The sequence below is a fragment of the Nicotiana sylvestris genome, chromosome 8 (assembly GCF_000393655.2).
Source record: "Nicotiana sylvestris chromosome 8, ASM39365v2, whole genome shotgun sequence".
Lineage (NCBI taxonomy): Eukaryota > Viridiplantae > Streptophyta > Magnoliopsida > Solanales > Solanaceae > Nicotiana > Nicotiana sylvestris.
Window position 1 is genome coordinate 6,880,104 of NC_091064.1, and position 9,334 is coordinate 6,889,437.

The window sequence follows — 9,334 nt, forward strand, 5'->3', positions numbered from 1 at the left end:
AACACATCTCTATGCTAGACGGACAATCCAACTCCACTACTAGCTCCCTGAGAAAATCGATCCCGACCCTCATATCGGGTAAAAGCTATTGCGACACGCTCTTCCTACCTTAGTGTAGCATCGAGTTGGAAGCGATCACTTTTTGGCGCCGTTGCCGGGGAGTTTACGGTGTTGACTATCTGTTTAGTTAGTTTTGTGTTTTGCTTCTCTTTCCTTCTTGTTTACTAATTCTGTTTGTGTCGATCAATCAGGTACAAATAACTCTTAAAGCAAATGACCCTCTCGGCAATGTGATAGCGGGGGAGGAGGTAGAGGATCTAGAACAAGATGAGGTCTTACCTCAAGTTCCATGGAGGGGCCGAAATGCCAATATAAATGCAAATGAGAACAACAATATTCCAGACCCTCCTCCGCAACCGCCGAGAGTAGCTCACAGAGTTTTACCAAATCAAGGATACGCCAGTGCTATTGTGCCTCCTCGAATCCGGGCGGGGAACTTTCAAATCACAAATGTTATGTTGACCTTGCTCGAGCAAAGAGGGTATTTCACGGGCGCCTCCGATCAAAATGCCTACAAGCACTTGAAGGGGTTCGTGGATACATGCTGGGGTAGCAAGCAGACAAACGTGTCCGAGGATGCGTTAAGATTGAGGCTTTTCCCGTTCTCTCTTCGGGGTAAAGCATTGGATTGGTTAGAAAAGCTCCCCAATCATTCTATTACAACACGTGATGAATTGGCAGACAAATTTATTGCCAAGTTCTTTTCTCCAAGTCATATGGCGGCTCTTCGAGATGAAACTCTAGCCTTCAAGAAAAAGCCAACGGAACCTTTGCATGAGATATGGGAAAGATATAGAACAATGGTGAAAGAGTGCCCTAATAACGACATGACCAAGGCTATGATTCAACAAACCTTTTATCGGGGCATCAACACCACAAATCAATGCATTGTGAACCAATTGGCTGGAGGGAACTTTATGAAAATTTCTTACCAAGAGGCATGTGATGTATTTGATGAAATGGACGACACCTCTTCGGCATGGCAAAGCCAAGCAAATATGCCCCAAGGTGACCCTACGGTCATCCATTTGCACAAGGAATTGCACGATCATGGCCAAGCTATTGCCGAGCTTACAACAACTATGAATCAATTGGCAAAGGCGCAATTGCAATAAGTCCAAAACCCGCACCAAGTCAATGCAATGGAAAGTGTTTCTATGTTGAAAAGGAGGCAAAAAGGGCAACATCCTCAAGGTAATTGTGAACAATATAACAACAACAATGCTGGTGGTGGTTATTCAAATGAGTGTTATGATGACCAAAGCGAAGAGGTCCAATATGTCACTAACTACCAAGGGAATAGAGGAAACTCTTCGAATCAACAATGGCATCCTCAAGGAAATTGGGGCAATCAACAACAAGGCGGAGGTAATTGGAATAACAACAATCAACAACAAGGTGGTGGCAATTGGAATAATAACAACCAAAACAACAATTGAGGTAATCAAAGCAACCAAGGGAATTGGAATGGTAATAATAATAATTGGGGCAACAACAACAATCAAGGAGGGTGGAACAATAGCGGGAACCAAGGCAACCGGGGGCAAGGCTTTCTAAGGCCCCCCATGTACCAACAACCGAACAATCCACCCCCTTTCCTTCTCAAGGTCTGAGTTCTTCCGGGAGTGATATAGGGAGAACTGAAAGCATGTTCGAGCAAATGATGAAAAAGAACCAAGATTCTGATGCCCAATTAGCTTCTCATAATACATCTATCCGGAACTTGGAGCTGCAATTAGGCTAAATCTCTCAAGCGTTGAATACTCGTCCCAAGGGTGCGCTACCGAGTGATACGGTAGTGAATCCGAAGGGTTGGAATAATAATAATCATGTGATGGCAGTTACAACAAGAAGTGGGAGAGGCGGTGATGTAAATGCCTCAAAGCAAAAGCAAATTATGGAAGAAGATGTTGAATTGCGGGATGATGATGTACCTTTGATTGTTGATGATGTGGTTAATCAAAATATGAACAATGATGTGCGGATTGATATTGATGATGAAGCTGAGGTAGAGACTCAAGATGCCGTGAACCCGTCTAGGGAACACGTGATTGACATGCCCGAGCCAGTTGTACAAAAGGCCAAGGCACCTTTGCCTAGGCCACCTCCACCTTATCCTCAACGTTAGCAAAGCAAAAGAGTGACAATCAATTTAAAAAGTTCATTGACATGATGAAGAGCCTCACAATCAATGTGCCTTTGGTGGAGGCGCTTGAGCAAATGCCGGGGTACGCTAAGTTCATGAAAGATTTGGTAACAAAGAAGAGGTCGATGGAGTGTGAAACAATTAAAATGACTCATCAAGTGAGTGTCATAGTGCATTCAATGGCACCCAAGCTTGAGGACCCCAGAGCTTTTACTATCCCTTGTACTGTCGGAAGTGCGGATTTTGCCAAGGCCCTTTGTGACTTGTGGGTGTAAGCACGTGATTTTTGCCCAATATGAGAATTACTCCCAAAAATTCAAAAATAAAATAATTTTCCTTGGTGTGCAATTTTGTGATATTTTGTGATATTTTGAATAATTATTTGTATTTGTCTGTGCATGTTTATTTGCTAAATTAATAAAAAATACAAAAATATGTCGCATTTTGTATGTAGGATTTAATTCTATAATTTGTTAGTAATTAAGTTTGTTTACAAAAAAATAAAAATTTACAAAAATAGGCATCGTTTGCATTTTTAGCATTTAATGTCCAAATATACAATTTTATGCTTAATTATTACTTAATTGTGCGTTAATTGTTATTGGAAGTTAATTTGCGCTTTTATAACTTAATTTAGTTCTTAATAATAATTTAAGTATTTTTATAATTTAGTTTTAGAGAAATAAAAAGAAGAAAAGAGAGCGAAAATATAAAGAAAGTCGGAATTGGGCCTCTTCTTCGATTTCAAGCCACAGGCCCAAAAAATGGCCCAATCTTCCCAAACGACCCAGTCCATTTCAAACCGGGTCAACCCGGTCCATAACCCAACACCCCCTATCTTGCATTTCAAAAAAAAAAACAAAGCAAAACAAAACAAAAAAAAGAAAAGGAAGAAAACCCTAAAAAATCCCTCTCTCTCATCCGCTCCCCCCCCCCTTTCTCTTTCTCTCTTTTCTTCTTCTTCTTCAAGCATCCAAACACCCCATCCATGGCTGCCCTTCCCCCACCTCTTCTCCTTCACATACACACACACAACCACGGCAACACAACACACACACACCCGCCGCCCGTGTTTCTTCTTCTTCTTCAAGATCGCGAGTGTTTCTTCTTCTTCAAGTTCACGTTGATCGTTGCTTCTTCTTCTTCCTCACTTCATGATGCTGCGTGACTGCTTCGTCCAGCATCTACTGCTGCTCACGTTTTGCATTGCTGCTGCCCCGTCCGGCATCGCTTTCACGGTTGTCTGCTACCTCTCCTTCAAGCTCTTCGTTTGTCCGTTCGTGATCGTCTTCGGCGTCAAATGATTTTGGTGCGATATTTGTTTCCGGGCAGATTTGTTTCCGTTCAAGTTCGTCATTGTTTCGATCCGGTTAGTGGGTTTTTGAGTTTCATTTTTTGCCCGTAATTTGTTTGATATTTTTCGGATCCAAAATCGATAAATGATTCAATTCTTGTTTTGTTTGTTCATCATTGAAATAATTTTTTTTAGTTTGTTTATATGTTTGGTTGGTTTAATTTTCAGATTCAAATGAAAATTTAATTAATTGATTTTCAGTTTATTTCATGTTAATTTAATTTTTGCAAAAAAAGGAATTGTTAGTTTAGGTTTAATATTGTTAGATTTAGTTTAAATCGCTTGAATCCGTTGTTTGTTTAATATAGATTTCATTCATGATCATGTATCTTTGTTATATTTTTTTGTTGGATTTAATTAAGAAAGATTAATTGATTATTTGAAGATTAGTGATTTGAATATGTTTATTTGTTTTGTTTAAGTTCAATTCGAAATTTGAATAAAGTTTGTTATTGTGGTTGAATCTTTTCATTCATGTTCATACTTTGTTTGATTGATCTTGAATCCGAAATTTGTATAGTTTGATTTTCTTATTTCTTGTTTATTCATTTGTGATTATTTCTTGAATTGGTCTCATAATCTTGTTTAAAGTTTAATATAAGAATTGTTTGTTGTAATGTTGTTAGAGTTGATGTTAAGTTCAATATTATTGAATTTAAGAATCTAAATATACTTGTTTGATTGTTGTTGTTGTTTAAATCCGAAAAATAGGTTTGTTGTTGCTAAAAATATTGTTCAATCAAATTTTAGTTGTTCTTGGTTGTTCAATTTGTGTTCATGAGATTTGTTGTTGAAATGTTGTTAAAATCATGTTCATGTGATATTGTTGTTATGATGTTCATCCGTGTTCATATTGTTGTTTGAACATTGTTAGAAATTGATCATATTGTCTATATTTTGGTTAAGTTTGATTAATTGATGTGTTATAGCTGATGGGTAGTTTGGTAAATTTGTAATACGTTCAGGGGTAGTTTGGTAATTTCAGTAAGGTCGGAAGGGGTAGTTTAGGAATTGTACATTTTGAAATTGTTTATTTGAAGCATGGGGGACAAAATGAAATGGGGTGGGTTGTGATATGATTATTTAATATAAAGGGGGGACAAGATTTAAATTAAAGGGGAATCTTGCATTATTTTAAATAAAGCATGGGGGACAAAATATAATGGGGTGGTGTGATATGTTTATTTAATGTAATGGGGATGAGTGGAAAGATAATGGGTTGGGTAGAGAAAAAGTATTAGGTTTATGGGATGGGTTATATATGTGAAGTCTTGAAATCAAAAAAAGAATAGAAATACAGAGAGATAGAAAAAAAATACACAGATACGAGAGAGAGAAACAAATCTGAAAATAAGAGAGAGAAAAGGGCTGAACATTTAAGAGATAGAAAATTCCGAAAAATATTTAAGATTTCAAAATAAATAAAAAAAACTAAAAAAAAAATATTCTGCTTTCTTTTGTTGTTTGAAATCAGAATTAATTGTTGTTTCATCAAAGCTGGAAGATTTTGTTTTTTTTGGATTACTACTCCACTGGTTTGTTACTGTTGCTGGGCTATTGTTGCTGTGTTGTACTGATTTTACTGCTGCTGCTGATTCTCATATTCATTTTCTTTTGCTTCCAATATCAGGTACACAACTGAAAAGCTGGTTATTGTAATCCGAAATATGAAGCATGAATACATATGAAGAATGAAAATTTGAAGTTTTAATTTCGTTTTTTTTTCTTTGTTTCTTTTGTTGATTGTATTTAAGCTATTTCATGAATTACTAAATAATAGCTGGAATAAGAAAATAATATCATAAGTTAGTCTGTAATAAATCAGTTCGGCAAAACAGGTTAATTCACTAGCTATGAAGGCTTCAAGATTGTAGGTTGATCATGAACAAGTAGCTAAATTTAGTTAAAACATGAATTTAAATTAAACATCGTAAATTAGGCATTAAGGCATGACTTGAGCTTAAGCAAGATTAGAAGAACGTTTAAGTCTAATAAACTTTCTAATAAGCTTTAGTAATTATGGTTAAATCTAGTTTCAAATGATTGTGAATAATTAATCTCAATAATATTTTTTTAAAAAAATAATAACAATGCTGAGTTTTAATCTAGCTATATTTGTTTATTTTGAATATTAGTTGTTGAATTTTTATTTTATTTAAAATTTCGAAATTAACAGTAAAATTCCTTCTTTTTTTTATCAATATTTGTATTAACCAAGCAATTAGCATGTCATGTTTTCTTAAAATTATAAAAGCTAGTAATTAATTAGGATTTTTCTTTCTTTATTTTAGAGACTAATTTTTATAGAAAAAATGTAGTCGCTTTAAGATTTGTCCATTTAAAATAAATGAGATGAGCCTCGCTTAATGAAATGTATAGATTTCGGGGCCCTCAATAAATGTACAGTTAATTGCTTAGAATTAGGGAGGAGCCGTTTTAGCAAATTTCACGGCCCTACCCAAAATAATGACACGCTAGTCGCTCTAGGCGCGTATTTAATAATGTTATTTCCTTAAATACGGGTGTGCATTTATGTAACCCAAATCTAAATCTCAACGGAGTCGAAATGTGTCGATAACCACGGGTGCAATTGATTGCGACGTGATTTGAAATACGTTTTCACAATGTTGCAATTTTTCGTAAAATAATAACAATAAATAAAAAGAATAATAAAAGCGGCTAAGGGATAAAATTTGCACATAAGTTTATAATACGTATTATATTAGATAATCAAGCCGAATATAACAGTTAAGCGACCGTGCTAGAACCACGGAACTCGGGAATGCCTAACACCTTCTCCCGGGTTAACAGAATTCCTTATCCGGATTTCTGGTGCGCAGACTGTAATACAGAGTCATTCTTTTCCTCGATTCGGGATTAAAATAGGTGACTTGGGACACCCTAAATCTCCCAAGTGGCGACTCTGAAATAAAGAAATAAATCCCGTTTCGACTGTCCTTTAATTGGAAAAAACTCCTGTACCCTCGCGGGTGCGGAATAAGGAGGTGCGACAGCTCTGGCGACTCTGCTGGGGACATGACCCAGAACCACTAGTTCAGGGTTCAAGAATTCGAGCTTAGAATAATTGTTATATTTGGCTTTATTATCTGATATATATTGCATGTTCTGACATAACATACTAAATGTTGTCTTTTACCGCTTTGATATTATCTGAACTGTATATAAACTGTGCCGAAACCCTTCTCTTCTTACCTCCGGGGAGAAGCTCGCTGGTCGAGGCTCCCTATTCTGTTAGTGTCAATACCTGAAATAAGAAAGAGGACGGATAAGTTACGAAGCCGGATGGCCTTTTGGTTCCCGGTAAGTTGCCCCCTCCTCGACTCGAGTTGTCCGCTCGGGTACACAGTCTAGAACATATACCCAGGTTATAAACCTAGTATAACGAAACCTCATGCCGGATCCCTAGTAGGAACAATTATTTGCATCACGTTACATTTGACTTAGGGGACTCAACACAGGAGTTGGGTCCGTCTAGGACTAGCAACCTGAAATGAAAAGACCATTCTGATGCATCCTACTTGCTCTGTACATATATTTGTTTCGAACTTGCATGTTGACCGGTTTCTGAATCTCGAGAATGTTGGAAAATTGAAAGAAAAAAAAAGAGGGAAAAAGAATATATCAGTTAGGGAGTTAATTGATTATTTTAAAAAAAAATCAATGACCAATTACTGGCGAAACTCTGCCGAAATTTTGAAGAAAAAAAAGAGGAAAATATTTTATTTTGTTTTACTAAAAAATATAGAAAAAAAGAGTCTTTTATTATTATTTTTTTTCCGGAAAAATAGATTGTTTTATTGTTTGTTGAAAATGAAAAAAAAATCGTTATTTTGTCTTTTTCAAAAATAGAAAAAGAAAATAGATTGTCTTGCCAGGAAAGAAATAAAAATGAAAAAGAGTCATGTTTTAAAATAGTTCGGTTAATTTGCCCGAACTACGCGGGTTTGATTCTCACCGGATGTGAGATACGTAGGCAATCTCTATAGGATTCGACCGTAATTTTTTATTTTTTTTAAAAAAAGAAGAAGAATATATATTTGTCAGAGCAAAAATAAGTTGGGATGATGCAGGAGGTCAGAGCAAAAGCATGTTAGAAATGATTAAATGCCTAGGAGCATTGCATCCCCCTAACGTGCAATTACAATATCTGTTAAGACTCTAACACTGACAAGTTTGTTGTTTTTCCAATATCAGTTAGTTGTTAGAGCGTACTGGCACCGTACCATTATCAAACAAGATCAAAAGGTCCTATACCAGAAAGCATGACTGGGTCAGACAACAGCGTTGAGTCAGAAAAAACGGCCAATCAGATGCTGAAGGAAGCCCTGGAGAAAATGGAAAAAATGAGGCTAGAAATGAATGAAATGCAGATAGCCTTAGCTAGAGCCCAGAAGGGGCAAGAACTACCCGTTACTCCTACCCTCCAACCAGTACACACGCCGGAATACCCCTCTCCCGGTCCTTCAACAAGTTTCCCAAGCCATCACTATTATCAGGGAAGAGAGGCTTATGATTCCCAAGCTCCACCTCCCACTCAAAACCCTCCTCCACCAAATGTTCCCGTCTTTGTGGCACCTCCCCCAGCTCCACTACATAGATCATCCAGTGAGCCGCTATTCCAAGCTCACGACACCCAATATTACCCTCCCGAACCCACTTTCAAAGCGCCTGAGCCATATACCTCCTCTCCCCATTTTGAAATCCCGGGAGAAGTTGAGAAACCGGTTAAGAATGCAGAACAAGAGGAGGTGATTCGTAAAGTCAAAAGCCTGGAGCAATCCTTCAGGAACATGCATGGTTTAGGAAACCAAGTTAGTGTCGCATACAAAGATTTGTGCCCTTTTCCTGATGTACAGTTGCCTGCGGGGTTTAAAATGCCGAAGTTTGACTTATATGAGGGGCACGGTGACCCAGTAGCCCATCTGCGTGGTTTTTGTAGCAAAATGAGAGGGGCTGGGGGAAAAGATGAGTTGTTGATAGCATATTTCGGGCAAAGCCTGAGCGGGTCAGCGCTAGAATGGTACACGAGGCAAGACCCCGGCCGATGGTATACATGGGATGATTTGGCCCAGGCATTCATCGGCCATTTTCAATATAACCTCGAAATAGTCCCTGATCGTCTGTCATTGTTGAAACTAGAAAAGAAGCCTGGGGAAAGTTTTAGAGAGTTTGGTTTCCGCTGGAGGGAACAAGCTGCAAGGGTTGATCCTCCCATGCGGGAAAGTGAGATGGTAGATTACTTCTTGCAAACATTGGAACCTACCTATTTTGGTCATCTAGTGACATCTGTCGGGAAGTCGTTTAATGAAGTGGTAAAGATGGGAGCCATGATTGAAGAAGGATTGAAATCTAACAAGATCTTGAGCTACTCGGCTTTGAAAGCAACCACCCAGGCCATCCAAAGCGGTACTGGTGGTGTGCTGGGAAAGAAGAAGAAAGAAGAAGTTGCTGCAGTTGAAGCTAATGTTTGGTCCAGGCACAATAACCGTCCACTCTACTACAACCAACCCAGACCCCATCACCCAAACTATCAATATACCTCATATGGTCCACCGCAACACTATTATCCACCACCAGAACCACAATTTTCTATTCACCACGCCCAGACCTACACTCAACCCCCAGTGCACTCGCAATGGCGTACACCAAGTCCCCAAAATACACAGCCACACCCACAAAACACCTATCCACCTCCCAGGGCTAACAGACCAGGAACCAGCTTCCGCCCAAACCAAGCTTTTAGAAATGAGAAG